Source organism: Grampus griseus (assembly GCF_964374135.1).
Source record: "Grampus griseus genome assembly, chromosome: 7".
Classification (NCBI taxonomy): domain Eukaryota; kingdom Metazoa; phylum Chordata; class Mammalia; order Artiodactyla; family Delphinidae; genus Grampus; species Grampus griseus.
In genome coordinates this window covers 53,620,868-53,637,553 of record NC_139001.1, presented here as the reverse complement: position 1 = coordinate 53,637,553, position 16,686 = coordinate 53,620,868, and positions in this window count along the sequence as shown.

Genomic DNA, 16,686 nt, shown 5'->3' with positions numbered 1-16,686 from the left:
CTGGGTGGTTCTGTTTCTGGGTCACCCATGAGGTTGCAGTCAAGCTGTCAAGGGGTTACAGTCATCTGAAGTCTGGGCTGAAACTGGATTTGCTTCCAACATGGCTCACTTATTGCTGTTGACAGGAGACTGCAGTTTCTCATTACATGGGTCCATAGGGCTGCTCGAGTTTCCTCACAGCATGGCAGCTGGCTTCCCCCAGAGTAGGTGATCCAAGAAAGAGTAAGGAGAAAGTCCAAAATCCTTATATAACCTAGTTTCGAAAGTTGCAGGCCTTCACTTCTGCTTTATTCTATTCATTAGAAATGAGTCACTAAGTCCAGTCCACATGGCAAAGAGTGAAATTAGGCTCCACCTCTTGAAGGGAGCAGTATCAAAGAATTTGTGGATGTATTTTAAAATCATCACACAACCTAAGTGTCCATCAACAGGAGAATCCATAAAGAACTTGTATGTATATCATACAACGAAACACTGCTCAGCAATAAAAATAAATGAAGTTTTGATACATGCAACAACATGGGTGAATGTCAAAATAATTATGCTAAGTGAAAGAAGTCAGGCACAAAAGATGACATACCGTAGGATTTCATTTACATAAAATTCTAAAAACTGCATACTAAGCTATATATAGAGAAAGTAGATCAGCGGTTGCCTGGGGACTGGGTTTGGGGAGATGGAGTGGTGAAAGGAGGGAGGGAGGCATTTCAAAGGAGTGCAAAGAAACTTTATGAGATGATAGATATACTCATCTTGTTTATGGTAACAATTTTAGAGATGTGTAAATATGTCAAAACACATTAAATTGTAGGTTTTAAATGCATGCAATTTATTGTATGTCAATTATACCTTAATAAAGCGAAAAAAATGTATAGTAAAGAAAATTTTTCATTCATATGCCAATTATATTTTCCATAACTTTACTTTTTAGCTCTGTCTCTTTAGTGACGAATATAATAAATAAGTCTGGAACTCTTATCCATTGCAAGATAGTTTTCAGCATGGTAGGAACTTATTAACCTCTTTTAACATAAGGTAATACTTTTAAGATTCTGTGTTCTTATTTGGTAAATCAACACATTTCAAGTTATTTTCATTTCAAAACTACTCCTTGAAGAATTTTTATAAAGCCAACAGTATCTATTTTGCTTTGTGTGTTTGTCCAAAATCAAACTAATTTCTTCCTCCACAAATATGCTTCTTTAGCTCAGTTTATTAAATCACCATTTACCCAGTACCATGACCTAGAAATATCTACTGCTTCTCCTTCATTGAAATCTTCTTCCCTAACCCATTTCTCACAATCTGTTTATTAATTCAACAAACATTCATTGAGCAACTACCACATGCCAGACTTTGTACTACTGTTAGGTATAGTGGTGGGCAATTGTACCTGATTCCTCCCCTTATGCATCTTCCATATTTTAGTGGAGGATACAGTCTGAGTCTGGTCAATTCTATACTGGAAATGCCTCTTGTGTCCTTTATGTCCTGTATTCCCACTGCTACTGATTCAGTTTACATACTCATCATCTCTTGCCTAAACTGATTTTCTAATTGGTCTCTGTCATTTTTCTCTCCTCAGACTAGTTTGTCCTCCATATGGCTGCCAAAATCTCCCTTCTGAAACTCAGTTCTGATTACGTTATTCTCTGATTCAAATAATTTTTGATGGATGCGTAGTACCAGCTGCATGAAATCTAAGTTCCTTCATTACTTGACTGCTACCAACTTACAGCCTCAATTTCACCAACTCAGTTCTCGAATTCATTCTAGCATACTGTACTACTCAAAGCTCCCCATCATGCTGTGTGTGCCCACATCTCCTTGCACACTTTGCTTCTGCTTGGAAATGACTTCTGACCTCTCCTTCACCCAGTAAATTCCAGTGCATCCTTCAAGACACTGTTCACACGAAACTCCTTTCTCAAGAACATCTATTTGTAAGCAGAAATCTACAGTTTCTCAAACTACCACAACATCTGTATATTCTTATAATTTAGCACTTATCAAGGCATAGTGTAACTCAGTAATGAGAAAGAAAAAAGCAGCCCTGTCTCCCAGCTAGGCCATGGTGTTTTCCTGCTGAACATAACCTTTTCAGAGAATACCTAAATAATTTGAGGTTATTTTGTGGCTAATCCACTGAATGCGTTGCAACAAAAACAAGAATCTTCCATAAACACATCTGAGCACAGACAAAAACAATACTGTGCTAACCACAAAAATGGCCACATCTCCCTCTTTCCCAGCTAATGTGAGTTGCTGCTGCTTCTTAACCAGTTATACGTTTAACCGCATTCCATTACTCTCTCCCTCCTAAAGAGCATTAAGATATCCACCCATAGAACTGCTTCCACTTTCTGGTGGCACCTAATCCAGAGCAAACCTCTGCTTCCTTGAACCTTCCCCCAAATTATTAACATGGCCAATATCCTATAACAAGTCTCCCCAACACCCTCTGAGGCTCCCCTTTGCTACATATGATGTGAGATTGAGGTGTCCCTTGCTGCAGTAAATAATACACCCAATTTTGTTTAAATGCAGGTATATTCCTGGTAGTGTTTTGCTGTTGGGCAGCAAAGCGTTTACATATTTGATCTTTCTACTAGACTATGAAGAGCTTAGAGATCTGGGACTTTTATCTATCTATCTATCTATCTATCTAGGCATCCCCTGTACAAAGTATAGTGCCTGTCTAGATACTGAGTACATGTTTATAGGATAAATGAATGAATGTGTATTTTATGATTGAAGGCACACATTTTAATAGAAGAAGCTGCTTTAACAGAACATATTATTTCTCATCAAAGTACTCTGCCAGTCTGCTACTGACTGAGCTTGCTTTTACATGTGAAGGTGCTCCTGTGGTTTTGATGTTATTGCCTTTGGTCAGTTCCCACCATTAGCAGAGCTTATGTCTTTGTTTTGAAGTGACGATGGCTTGTATTCTACTTCCACAGTCCCTCACGATCCTTACCATTCCCAGCATGCACAGCTACATAGCCCACTAGGTGTGAGGATGCTGTTATCCCAACCATACACTACTGGAAAGAAGTCACAGTAGGAAAGCAGATTAGGACACTTTAAAGTGTGGGGAAAGAGAAGCTATGAAAAACTAGAAAGAAAATTGATTTCTAACTACAGTTAGCTCTCATACCTGTTTTGACTTCATAGATGATTCAAGGTATAGTATAGTTGTCCTCTCTTTCTAGGATTTCTTTCTATCTGTAGATTTCCAGAGCCCTCTCAACCTTAATCTTACGGATCTTCCTATTTTGTGCTTTAGTAACATATTTTTCCAAGTGGAATAAAAAGTGCTAGTTCTATTTGAGGCACTTACCTCATTTTTGTCCCATATAGCAGAGTGGTTAAAAACTCAGGTTTCTGCATCAGAAAGATATGGATTGGAATCCAGGATCACCAACTTCCTGAATATGTGATTTTCATGTCACTTAACCTTTCTCAATCTTAATTTTCTCATCTATAAAATAGGGATATTAATAGTAAATAACTTGTAGAGTTGTGGTGAAAATGAAATGAGATAGCATATAAAAACCTTCCCTGGCACATAAATCTTCAGCTCAAAAATTATAGCTGTTATTAATGTAATTAGCTCATTATTTTTCATTAGCAGAAATTGCATTTATAAATCCAAGGTAGAAGTTGGATACTCTATGCCATACAATATTTATTATATAATACACTATTATTTTATATATTATTGATATATATTATGAATATTAAAGAACATAAACTAAAATATAACAGTTTATGTTTCAGGATTTGCTCAAACTTGTTATGTCAGTAAAAAAAAACTTTGCAAAACTGATTTGTGTATATTATAGCTTGCCTGAAATAAACTCCTAAATGTAGAAAAATAAACTCTTCATAATACCGATCACAGTGGGAAGTTTAGTGATTGGACTGGATGACTTTCAAGGTTCCCTGTTGTCAGAAAGAGAACAGCGGATGTGATAAACAGCAGGACAGACTAAACCAAGTAGGAAAAAAAGCAGAAACTAGACTGGTCCTTGGGAAGGATAAGCATTGTTATCATATCAAGCTGCAGATGACAAAAGGAAGTTCAGTTAAACTGGAAGTGTTGGTGAGAATGATGACAGGTAATTGGTTGGTCTAAGCAGGCAGACAGTAGCTGAGAATTCAAGAAAGAGTTGGAACACAGCAGAGCAACTGGGTGAAATATATAAATAAGATATATTACTGTTGTCAGGGAGGAAGAAATTTTCCTCTACCTTTCTAGGTTCTTCCAGATGGATGAAGAATTAAACTGACATGAGACAGATTAACAGGAAAAAAACAAACAAAAGTTTAATAACATGTATATATGGGAGAGACCCAGGAAAACTGAGAAAATTGCCAACATGACCAAAGCCCTCACCTTAAAGACCATCTTCAGCTAAAGACAAAAAATGTTGGGATAGTGGTTTGAGACTTCAGCAGTGAGGAAGGTAATTCACATGGAGATGGAAAAGTAAATGTTTGGTAAACAAATGTTGTCTATGCCATACAGAGACAATGGGACACAGAATGAGCCTTGTCAAGTTTTTCTCCCAACCACATCTAGTCCGTATCTTTCGTAGCTCTCTCTGATGATAGCTCTATGCCTGGAAGAGGCTCTTTATCTAAATTCTTTTAGTCAGTTAAGGGGGAGGTAACAAGAAAAACGTCCTGCGTCTTCCATTTTTTAAAAATAATCAGTCTAAATTAATCCTCATGCCAGAGAGATACATTTCAATGTGGCAAATTTTGCTCCCCTACACTATTATTAGTAGCTAATATTAATGAGTTATTTTTATGTCCCAAGGGTTGTTCTGAGTTGCACTTGTTAGCTCATTTAATCCTTAAAACACCCAATATAGTGGATACTATTAATGGGCACTCTTATGAGGAAATGGAGCTAACGTGGATAATGGTGGAACTTGATTCCATACAAAGGTATTATTTGTCACTTCTCTTCAGGTTGCAGTTTCTTTCAGGTATTTTTAATCTCTGACACTGTATTGTTTATGTCTAAAAGATCAATTTGGATCATTTTAATAACTTTTGTGTCTTTCCTTAACATACTTATGTTTTCTCCACACTAGTGAACAAATGGAATATAGTTGTGATAGTTATTTTTATGTTTATGCTTAGTAATTCTATTATTTGTATCATTTCTCGTTCCATTGTGATTGATTTAATGATTTTCTATTTATTAAGGATCCTATTTCTGCTTCTCTGAATGCAGGTGATTTTTGATTGTATGACAGACACTGAAAATTTTACTTTGTTGGCTGCTGAATATTCATGTACTTAAAAATATTCTTGAACTTTATTCTGGGACATAGATCAATTTTTAATAGATAAACTTTGTAACAGTTTAATCTTGAGACTTGTTTTTAACCTTTGTTATGTGGAAACAGATTAGCCTTTCATCTAGGGCTAATTTTGCCCACTAGTGGATCAGTGCCCTGCTGAGTACTTCACCTGATGCCCCGTGCATTATGCCATTTGTCTCCTCTGCCTGGAGGAGATACCAACATGCCTGGTGCAAGGTCCAATGACTGAGTCTACTTGCTCCCTTCAGGTGGTTCTTCCCAGGGCATTAGGTAGCTTCCTCATAGATATACAATGATCAGGACTCAGGTGAAGATTTGGTGTCAGTGGGGAGCTCTCTTTAACTGCAGTTCTCTCTATCTCTGATGCTCTGCCAAAACTCTAGCTTCCTTGGCCTCTGTGAGCTCCCAGTTTTGTGTTTCCAACTCAGGAGAATGCTGGGTTCTGCCTGGCTTCTTCCTCTCTACACTGTATCCTGGAAACCTTCTCTAGGCAGTAAGCCACAACAATCTTAGAATTTACTCCGTTTTTTTTTTTTTTTTTTCTCTTTTGGAATCACGGTCCTGTGGTGCCTGCTGTCCAATGTATGAAAACTATTGTTTCTTTTTTTGTAGTTATTCCTATTTCTTAGTTGTTGGAGGCAAGAGGACAATTCTAATCTATGGTATTTCATCTTGGCCAGAAGCAGAAGTCCCCAAGCATCTTTTTTACAAAGTTCCCAGAAGCTACAGGCTGGGTAAGCACATGATTTGTGTCCCTAAACAAAACACACATAAGTTTAATCAACTGTTTCATGACCACATATCATTCTACCTGGACTCAGTCAACTCCTCAATTTAAGGCCTATTGCCTGCCATATCCCATTTTCACGTACAAATTTATGTATTAGCCATGGCTTTTTCAGTTGAAAGTAAAAGAAATTCTACTCAAACTAGTTAAGGAAAAAAATCCTTTTAGCTTATTTAGCGAAAAGTCCACAGAACAGAAGTAATTTTAGGCATGATAAGATAGGGCATTTCAATGATATTATGAATGTTCTGTATTTCTAGTTCTTGGAAATTTTCTCTCAAATGACTCTCAAAGGCAGGCAGGATTGCTGTCAGCACTAGAAGACTTACATTGTGGTTGTTAACTACTTCACAACATATATTTTGTGAGTTTAAAACCCCTCAAAGAAAGATGTCTTTTCTGATAGCACTTATGGAAAAGCCTTCACGTTGGGATGGATTAGCCAGGTTTGGGCCACATGGTCATTTCTGATCCAATCACTCTGTCCTGGGGCAAGAGTTTTTTTCATTGGCCAGGACTAGTCATGTGCTCTCCTGAACCATATGAAATGGGTTATCCATAGGAAAGTGGGGTTCTATTATCAGAAGAAAGGGATGAGTCCCTCTGCAAGATAAGGATGCACATATTAGAGCTGGGGTATAAAACAGGAGCTTCATTTCAGGAATGATGCAGAAACCCAATGCCGTATCTAATACACAAAATAGAGAAGATTTATTTCAAGGTGAATGTGTCAGCTGAGCTACTGAATTAATGCCTAAATCCCTTGAACTAAGAACAGATTGGTCAAAGAATCTTGTGTTTGGTGAAGTCTACTAATTGAGGTCAGGTAACCTCATCTATGAAAAGAAGATACTATCACAGCAGGGATAACACATTGGTACCTTTAATACTGAAAGTCTATAATTCTGTTACAACAAAATACAGAAGTAGTGCTTTCATTAGCAAAACATTCCTGGCAAATAAACTCTCATAGGTGAAATGTTGTTACTGATGTGCAAATTAGAGAAAGACATCACTCCTGAGTATCTTGCCATACAAGTTTACTAACATCAAATTGTTTAGATTATTAAAAATAATTTTCAACATTAAAATGAGATAGAAATCTTACTCTTAGGAATGGGCTTAATAATTGTATTCCTTGTTATTCAACCAACAGAACTTTCTGATCAAATATAGTTTGTTTCTTTAAAAACTCCAAGAAATTTGTAGTGACTGCTTGATGTATTTGTTAGTAAGAGGATTCTGAGGCTGTGTTTGGACTAAGCTGGAAAGAGTAACTCTTCCACTGTGAACCTGTGTTCCAGTATTAGCTCTTGTGAGTATTAACATGACTTATGTTCTGAATCAAGAAGGAGTAACTACATCTGGCCTGGTTTCAACTGGTTTTCTTGGCCTTGGGTAAATCATACAGTCACCTAAGTTTCTATTTCTACAAAGGAAAAAGGCTTATAACACATATCCCACAGAGATTGACTAATGATTAAATAATATGTTGTTTAGGGATATACACATATATTATGATACAAAACTATTTTTTTAATCAAGGGGAAAATTAACTTTGTGATAGTAATCATCTTTAGGGAGGGGGGAGTGAGGATAATGACAGAGGGGAGGGCCTCACAGTTAGATGCAAAACTATTAATAATTAAATAGTTCTTAAATTGGGTGGAGGGCTTGAGTGTTTATTTCCTTCATAATTTATTACCCTTCATAACTTATGTAAGTAATACAATTACACATACCTTTTAAATGTATCAAGTACTGAATAAAACACAAAATAATAATGAAATAAATTACTTTGGAAAAAACACTCCAACACTTTGAATAAAGGGCATTCAGAAGAGCAACAGGATTCCATTCAGTTTCTCAACCCTATATATCTGAATTCTAAATAAGACCCTTTTCAAGTTTAATACATACTAAAGAGGTTGTACAAGGTGTCATGGGAATGGTTCACATAAGCTGACTCTGACTCTCTTGTGGACACGATTTATTTAAAACACAAAATGTACATATGTCTGTATCCTCAAGTATAGGGATATAGAAGCCATAGCAAGCATAGGATTCCTACACTTACTGTTTCTGCTTTCTTACCATTCCATTCTATCTTCTTGGATTTGATTGTTTATCACTCCATTAAGTAGCTCATATCAAGATCACAAACAATTTCCATCTTGCCAAGTTCAATGGTTGGTTCTCTGATTTCATAGTATTGGACCTCTCGGCAGCTCTTACCACAGATGAACACCACTTCTTTCTGGAAAGACTCTGTTCTTAAGAGTTTTTCTTCCATCTCAATTGTTGCTATTTCTGAATGTCTTTTGCTGGCCTGGCTTCTTCTCCACTTGATTTCAAAAAGTTGAATGACTTAGGCCTTGTCCTCAGTTCTCTTCTTTTTCTATAGTTTTTCACTAGGTGATCTCAAAATTTGCTGGTTATCCTAAATCTCTGTCTGTAACTGGGGCCTCTCTCATCAGCTCCAAACTTGTGTATCCAACTGCTAAACTGACATATTCCCTCAGGCATTGGACAACCTCTAAAAGGTCACTCATCCACCAGATTTTCCCCTCAGAAAATGCTACATCCACACTGCCAGCATCTCAGGCCACAAACGTCTCTGATTCATTGTTTTCTTTCACACCTCACAACCTATCCTTTATCAAGTATTGTAAGCTCTATCTGCAAAATACATTCCAAACAGGATCACTTCTCATCAATTCCAGTGAAATAATTGTGGTCTAATCTTCTATCATATCTCACTCGGATCCTGCCTGCCCCACACAGCAGCCAGAGTTAACTTTTTAAAGGATAAATCTGATTATACCAAATCTCTACTGGCTTCCCACTGGAATGACAGTAAATTTCAAGTGCCTAGCCATGGCCAAAAAGGCCTCCCTGCTAGCTCTTAGACCTAATCTCACACCACTCTTCCTCTTTCCCTCAGTCTCCAACCACCATGGTCTTTTCTATACCCCATAAATGCACAAGACTCTATTCCTTCTTGGGGTTTCTGCATTTGCTCTTCTCTTTGTTTGGAATGTCTCCCCACTCTCCATCCCATTCAACACTGTCAAATGGTTTCTTCTTTGCTTTTTCAAGTCTAAACTCAAATGCCAACTCTTTTTTTTTTTTTTTTTTGCGATACGCGGGCCTCTCACTGTTGTGGCCTCTCCCGTAGCAGAGCACAGGCTCCGGACACGCAGGCTCAGCGGCCATGGCTCACGGGCCCAGCCGCTCCGCGGCATGTGGGATCTTCCCGGACCGGGGCACGAACCCGTATCCCCTGCATCGGCAGGCGGACTCTCAACCACTGCTCCACCAGGGAAGCCCTCAAATGCCAACTATTTAGAGAGGACTTCCCTGAGGAGCTGGGGAAAGTAGAACTTCCTCCCTTCCCCACAACCAGTCGTTTTCTAAGTCATTGTGCTGTTTAATTTTCTTCATTGCACTTAAAACTATTTGAAGTGATCTTATTTATTTGTTTCCCTATATGCTTATTTTCTACGTGTCTCCTCATTATTATGTCAACTACATGAACACACAGACTCTGACTGCCTGGTTTTTTGCCTTATTCCCAGTGAACTGAGTAGTGCCCAGCATACAGTAGGTGATCAATAAATGCTTATTGAATCAATTATTGGTTGTTGAATGAATAAATGAGTAACTAGCTTAAAGTCACACAGGCCTTGTCTGTTATGCAGACCCAGATTACATTATGTATTATATAACTTGATAAAATAGCCTCAGTGTGATTTTTTTTAAATAAACACAGGGTGCATGCATATTTTTTTTTCACATGGAACAGGTAGGTTACACCAGAATTCTACCAGTCTTAGTGCCATGCACTTTTTTTTTCAAAATTAATACACAGAAATCTTTTGCATTCCTTTACACTAACAATGAAATATCAGAAAGAGAAATCAATGAAACAATCCCATTTACCAACGCATCAAAAAGAATAAAATACCTAGGAATAAACCTACCTAAGGAGGCAAAAGACCTGTACTCAGAAAGCTATAAGATACTGATGAAAGAAATAAAAGATGACATAAACAGATGGAGAGATATACCAAGTTCTTGAATTGGAAGAATCAATATTTTGAAAATGAAAATGACTATACTACCCAAAGCAGTCTACAGATTCACTTTTGCATGCTCTTTAATCTCACTTTGATGAGATTTCCTACAAGATACTTAAGCCTAAACAAAAAGAAGGAATTCTGCTTCCAGCCAGATTTATCCTGTTTGAAAAAACCAAAAAAAAAAAAAGAAGAAATGAAAGAAAAACAATATATAAAAAACAATTTTCAGTTTTCAAGATGTTGAACATCAGGCATTGAAAGTCAGTGATCCCTGAGACAGAAAACAAAGGAGGTCCAGCCTATGACTACCCAGTTTACTGCCCTGAGAATGTCTAGGCTGGGGCATAGGCAGGCAGAATCTGGCAGACTCCCTAAGTAATGCCAGATTACTCCCTAGAAATATCCTGGCTTATCTGTTTAATAACTGGGTTGTGCTGAAGATTTAATGGGAGTAACCTACTTACTAGATAAAGTGTGTCTTTTTCTTCTCTGTTTTTGTAAGAAGGTCCCTGTTTCTGACCTTGGGCAGAGGGGCTGGGTACAGGGAAGGGTGGAATGTTTTATCAATGAGGAAAGTAATACCCCCATACCTAACCCTAGTTAAGCAGGGGTTTATACTTCTAAACTATGGACCCCTCCTGAGAGCAGTTGGGTTGGCATAGTTAGAAAGAGCCGAAGAGTTGAAGGTAAAATAATAAAAAGTTTTGCTCTCATAACATTTTTGGACAAATCCTTTTTGGTCTGGTTATTCTACCCAAGGCAACTGGGTATTTCTGCAGAGGCTTCTGTGGATCGGGTGGTGAAAGGGGCCAGGGAAGTGGAAAAGGAAACAGAAATTTTGTGTTTTCCTAGAGATATAATGTAACATGTATGGACTTGCTCTCTCCAGGAGGGTAGCCTCATGGCAGGAATTTACCAAGCTAATCTAATTTTGCCATGTAATTCTCAGATTTAAACACATCACCTCTCTTCAGACCCTCCAAAGAAACCTAGGATTTACAGCTTTTTCTGTCTGAGGGATTTGGAGTATTTTCTGACCTAAATTCCTGGTCTATAGGAGATTACTTTGACAATTTATTAAACTTAGGATTTGTGTGTCTAAAAATCCACAAGACTTCAAGGAGCTAACAAATTCTCAGGGGCCTCTTAACTGTGGGGTGCCAAGTGCTTTGCTAACAGAGCCAGCAGATGTACAAATCTTACATTAAAATCCTGTCATAGAAACACATTACAATCCTGTCATAGAAACGCAGTAAAGGACCAGGTGAAATTAAGTGAGACATCAGCTATATATACTTAAATAGATTACACCGATGGAATCAACAAAAGCATTTTGTCTTTAAATGTTTAGAATTTTGCCTGTGTAGGCATAAACCAAAAGAGTCTGTCAACGTGGCTTGTCTTCAGAGCTCTAGTAAACAAATGAAGCTCAGGTGAGTGAGACAGGTATCAAAAGACTTGGGTATCATTTCGTTATTTTTTTTTAATATATATATTTATTTATTTATTGGGCTGTGCCGGGTCTTAGTTGCAGCATTTGAGATCTTTAGTTGTGGCATGCGGGATCTTTTAGTTGAGGCATGCGGGATCTTATGGTTGCGGCATGCTGGCTCTTAGTTGCAGCATGCAGGATCTATTTCCCTGACCAGGAATGGAACCCGGGCCCCCTGCATTGGGAGCATGGAGTCTTCACCACTGGACCACCAGGGAAGTTCCTATCATTTCGTTTTAAAATCTTGTTACTTTAAAAATATTTACTTAGGGCTTCCCTGGTGGCACAGTGGTTGAGAGTCCGCCTGCCGATACAGTGGACACGGGTTCGTGCCCCGGTCCGGGAAGATCCCACATGCCGCGGGGTGGCTGGGCCTGTGAGCCATGGCCGCTGAGCCTGCGCATTTGGAGCCTGTGCTCTGCAACGGGAGAGGCCACAAGAGTGAGAGGCCCGCGTACCACAGGAAAAAAATATATATATATACACATATATATACATATATGTATATATATATATATTTACTTAGGAAGTCAAAGATCAATAATACATGCAGTTGGTTGAAATATCAAAAAGTATCATTAAGCTTAAAATGAAAAATAAGACCCTGACCAACATTCATTTCTTGCTACTCAAATACAATCTTTTGACTTTTTTAGCTGTTTCTTCTATTCTTATTTATTTATTTATTTATTTATTTTTGCAGTACACGGGCCTCCTACCGCTGTGGCCTCTCCCGTTGCGGAGCACAGGCTCCGGAAGCACAGGCCCAGCAGCCATGGCTCACGGGCCCAGCCGCTCCGCGGCACGCGGGATCCTCCCAGACCGGGGCACAAACCCGCATCCCCTGCATCGGCAGGCGGACTCTCAACCACTGCGCCACCAGGGAAGCCCTGATTCTTTCTTGTTTTCTGCATACATTGTTTTCTTATTTTTTGAGGATTCTAATTACAGGTTTTCTTTTCTTTTCTTTTTTCTTTTTGTTTTCTGCATACTGTTTTCTTTATACAATTTTAAAAAATGTTTTATTTTAATTTTTTTTTTTTTTACTTTAGAGATGTCTTAACTGTCTGGTAATCCATTAATGTATATTCCTATTTAAGAGTGAAGCATTACAAAATCGGATTAAAAGATTCTAAAAATGTGGGCATTATCTTCTGGCAGGTTTTATCAAACAACCCAATCAAAAAATGGGCAGAAGATCTACATAGACATTTCTCCAAAGAAGACATACAAATGACCAGAAAGCACATGAAAAGATGCTCAACATCACTAATTATTAGAGAAATGCAAATCAAAACTACAGTGATATATTGCCTCACACTGGCCAGAATGACCATCATCAAAAAGTCAACAAACAAACAAAAAAGTCAACAAACAATAAATGCTGGTGAGAGTGTGGAGAAAAAGGAATCCTCCTACACTGGTGGTGGGAATGTATAATAAATTGGTACAACCACGATGGAGAACATTATGGAGGTTCCTTAAAAAACTAAAAATAGAACTACCATATGACCCAGCAATCCCACTCCTGGGAATATATCTGGAGAAAAGCATAATTTTAAGATACATGCACCCCAATGTTCATTGCAGCACTATTTACAATAGCCAAGACATTGAAGCAACCTAAATGTCCACTGACAGAGGAATGGATAAAGAAGATGTGGTACATATATACAATGGAATATTACTCAGCCATGAAAAATTGACATAATGCTGTTTGCAGCAACATGGATGGACCTACAGATTGTCATACTAAGTGAAGTCAGACAGAGAAAGATAAATATCATATGATATCACTTATATGTGGAATCTAAAAAAATGATACAAATGTACTTACTTACGAAACAGAAACAGACTCACAGACTTCAAATACAAACTTATGGTTACCAAAAGGGAAAGGTGGGGGAGAGGGATAAATTGGGAGTTTGGGATTAACATAGACACACTACTATATATAAAACAGATAATCAATGAAGACCTACTGTATAGCACAGAGAACTCTATTTAATACTCTGTAATAACTTATATGGAAAAGAATCTGAAAAAGAATGGATGGATGTATATGTATAACTTAAGCACCTTGCTGTACACTTGAAAATAATACAACATTGTAAATCAACTATATTCCAATATAAAATAAAAATTCAACAACAAAAAAGAAAGTGATGATAAAGTAGTAGAAAGAACAAAGCAAAGGAAAAAAAAAAGGAGAAAGCAGAAATGCTGGGTTGATGCAACTCTCATGCTGAAGTTATAAAGGAAGCAAAACGAATTTTGGGTAGAGAATAAAGATAGGTCATCATTTCCTGGATATGTGTTTAGGCCATATTTTGAATACAGACAGGTTTGATTAAGGTTAATTTCTTTTATAAAATGCTTCTGTCATCTACCCAGAAATGGACAGTAAGGAAATTTATAATTATATTTGCTGGTCTATCCAAGGGGCATACATATGAATGATGGCCAACTGGGGAACTGTGAACTAAATCACAATTTATTTGTAATAGAGAAGGGAAATATATTCTTTGAAAGAAAGGGGTGAATATTTTCAGTGCTCTGGAAAGAGTTCTAATTAATTTATAGAGTTAAAAGGCCGCTCTGACTCAGCCTCATAATTTGAGTAATAAAACTCTTCTAATGGCTTTACAACGGATTTATAAAATAAATGAACTAACTTAATCAAGCCACAGTGCTTGGCCAATACAATGTTTCTGTGTCAGCAATTTACTCTATCAATTGAGAGATTTAGCCATGAATTTGGGTGGCTACATGCCTCATGAATATATTAGCTGGACCTTCATAAATGCATTCTCTATAGTAAATTAAGAAGGCATATACTTCAATCAGCAATCAGCTGAAATTTTAAAAATTCTGTTTTTTTAATATTGAATAATTTCTTGAAGTTCCACAGAGATATATATTAAATTATTTTAAAAAGAATCTCTAGCATATTACATTTAAAGGAGTTAATGTTTCACCATTTACTATCATTTCAGTTGACTAGAAGAAATATACAGAACAGTCTATTTATTAGATATTTTATGTATCTGTGGCTTTAACTAGGAAATACAAAGTCAGAACTGGTTATTGATTTATAATTTACATTTAAAAATTATAGATTAGAAAGATAATTTTTTGTTTATGTTCTATAGTTGTTTCCTTGAAGAAATAGACCCAGACTGTGCAAGGGGGCTGTCTACTGTGAAGGAGAGGTAGTAAGGAAACACTCCTGCCCATCAGGCTCCTCTGGGGCTGACTTAATCTATATGCACCTGACATTCATTCAATAAGTAAAAAGTTGGTTATACATTATTATAGAGTCATGGACTCCTTTGAGACTCTGATAGACATAACAGACTTTCCACCTACTATAATGCACATACACACATAGTGTATATATTTTCTGAAGGTCAGCTCTGAAGCCCAGAATCTTTGGATCAGACTAAGTTTTTTCATGTACAAAACCAAGGAATGGATATTTCCTCTAGAATACATGCTGAAATGAACAGGTAAAACAAGACCAAAGAGGACACATAATGTATCAATTTAACTTGGGAAGTCACTTATCTAAAAATTTGAAGAATTTTATTCACAAGAGAATTCCCTTTAATAAAAAGAGCTTAAAAGGAGAAAAAAAAACCCTACATTTATTAGGTGGTTGGGACATTTTCGTCCATTGAGTCAAGGGAAAATGTGAAGTGGTAGAACCAACCAAGTACCCCTCTTATCTTAGAGGTTTTCAGCTTGTCGGAGTAGAAGACTTGGAGTATGGTGACAAGACTGTGTGGAGATTTTGGGGTTGGGACTTGAGAGTAGGAGAGATTATTTGGTGAAAGTCTGTAATCCATGTGGAAGCTACTGAGAGGGAAGCAAAGGGGAGAGAGAATCTGTTTACTGTGTGCATAAAGAAGGCACTATTTGTAAATTTTATATAACAACTTCAAATAAATTTGTCAATGTTTAATAATGCTAAAAATGCAAATGCTCTACAGCTTAGCATAGCTACTCCTACAGAAACTCTTGTACACATACGCAGAGAAATGTTTAGAGCAACATTGTCAATAGCAGCAAAAAAGTGAAAATATAAATGTCCATCAATATAAGAGTGGATAAATAAGTTGTGAAATGGTCACAAAACGGAACACTACACACCAGTTAAAATTAGTAAAGCAGAGCTATATATATTAACATGACAAAATCTGAAAACATAGTACTGAGCAAAAGAAAGCCACTTAATATTATACATACAAACACACATATTAAGTTTAAAATATGCACAACCATGTCATTAGGGATATTTAAGTATGTAGTAAAAGAACAAAGAGATTCATGGGAACAATCAACACCAAATTCATGAAAGGGGTTACTTCTGGGAGGGAGGGAAGGGTATTCCATCAGTGATGAGTACACAGGTAGCTTCAATTCTATTAGTACTTTTTTCCTAAGATGGGTAGTGGGTACAGTTGTGTTTGTCGTATTAGTCTTTGTTCCTTTATGTATGCATTACTTATTTTGTAAGGAAAATTAAAGGTAAGCAGCACCTATAAGACTGAATGAGAATTAAAATGTAAAAAAAAAAAAAAAAAAAGAATTCCTTGATGAAACTTTTACCAGCTTTGTGGAGTAAATTAACATAGGTCCCCATAACATAATTCATAAAAATGTTAGATAAAAGGTATTTTTAAAATTTTGTGAATATATAATCAAGCTCAAAGTAAAGAAAAGGAAATCTTTAAGTGCCAGGCATGAAGATAAAAAAATCAAAGTTGCAGCAGTGAGCAAAGGTTGAAGTCAAACTGGAGCTGTCAGCTGGGATTCTAATACTCTGTTGGAATAGAAGTGGCTTCAGTCCTGAGAACATAGAGAAAATGTAACTGAGACTACTGGATAAAGCTTGGACCTTGGATGAACTGCCCCATTTGTTAAAAGGGGATCAAACTCTGCCCACTGACTGAGGGGAAATAGTGAAGATGTTTCTATTTT